Source organism: Gekko japonicus, unplaced genomic scaffold, assembly GCF_001447785.1.
Source record: "Gekko japonicus isolate JY-2015 unplaced genomic scaffold, Gekko_japonicus_V1.1 scaffold1211, whole genome shotgun sequence".
NCBI classification, from domain to species: Eukaryota; Metazoa; Chordata; class Lepidosauria; order Squamata; family Gekkonidae; genus Gekko; species Gekko japonicus.
Window position 1 is genome coordinate 377,998 of NW_015161990.1, and position 1,421 is coordinate 379,418.

Genomic DNA, 1,421 nt, shown 5'->3' on the forward strand with positions numbered 1-1,421 from the left:
ACCCCCCACCCCCGGCCAAAGGGACGGTTGTGTTTTTGGAGGCGGGCCCTGGCCGGCTTTTAGCCCCCGCTCTCCTCAGGTCTGAGAAGCGAAACGGGGCTGGCCGGCCTCGGTGGGCACAAGTTGGGAGAGAGAGGCTGGGAGTGCCCAGCAGAGGCGGGCGGGCCGCGGCAGACCTCCTCCTCCTCCTCCTCTCCGGGCCGCTGGCCCCGTGGGAAATGCCTCGACGACGGGTCCGCTCCCGGCTCGGCTGCCCCTTCCGCCACCGCCACCGCCACCGCCACGGCCGTTTATTAGCAGCGCGGCGGCGCCCTCCAGCGTCCAGAAGGGGTTCTGTATCGTTCGTGCTGCTTCTGGTTCGCGACCGAGGCCGGGCTGAATGTTCACCCGCAACTTTCCCCCATGAACTGCGGCCAGGGCAGGCAGCAGCCTGTTTCCTGACACCAAGACCTTTCGCGGCTGCTGAGCACTTAAAAGACTCCAGAAGATGAGCCCAGTTGCATTCGGGCTCCGGACTGTTGCAGTCCTGGGAAATCCTCCCTCCTCTGTTCCACACTCCCTATTCAAGTTTTCCTGGGAGAGTGACCACGTCTGGGGATGGGGGGGGGGGGCTCCTCGGCCAGTTGATTGTCAGGAGGAATATGTAGGCCATGTGTGACCCTGGAAATCTACCGAAGCACTCTGTGTAACATTTCCCAGACTGGGAGTGCCACGTACCTGAATGGCGCATTCAAGACCCAACTCGCCACCAGATGCGTTCTCCGGAAAACCTTAAAAGTCTTCCATCACATCTCGGAAGATTTTATGGGGGCACCTTAGGTGACGTTGGAAGCAAACAGACTGTGCTGCGTCCCTGAGGACCACAGCAGGACTTGAGAGGGGGCAACAGAGCAAGGAAGGGAAACAGGCCCAGTCTGTCTAGCCTTCCTCTGCTTCGCTGCTTTCCCTTCGTCGTGGGCTGCTCTTCCCAGGGAATTTCCTTCTGTCCATAGGCGTAATCTTCGTGGGGGCGGCGGGTTGTCAGCCCCCGCCGAAATTTTCAGGAAGGTGCTCAGCCTCCCCCGGGAGCCACCCTTGCTCCTAGCAAAGCAATGCCTCTGGCCCAGCCCCAGCCCCCCCCCCCCGAAATTGGAAAGTCTACCCCCTTGCTTCTGTCTGCCTGTCTCTCCTTTCTGATCACCGTGAGGGCTCGCTACAGTCTGTCTCCATCCTCACCTAGACGGATAGCTAGAAGACTAACTCTACAGTTCCCTATCCAGCATGGGGTTCCTTTTTTAAAATAATAATAATTATTATTATTATTAATAAATCACCGTGAGGGCTCGCTACAGTCTGTCTCCATCCTCACCTAGACGGATAGCTAGAAGACTAACTCTACAGTTCCCTATCCAGCATGGGGTTCCTTTTTTAAAATAATAATA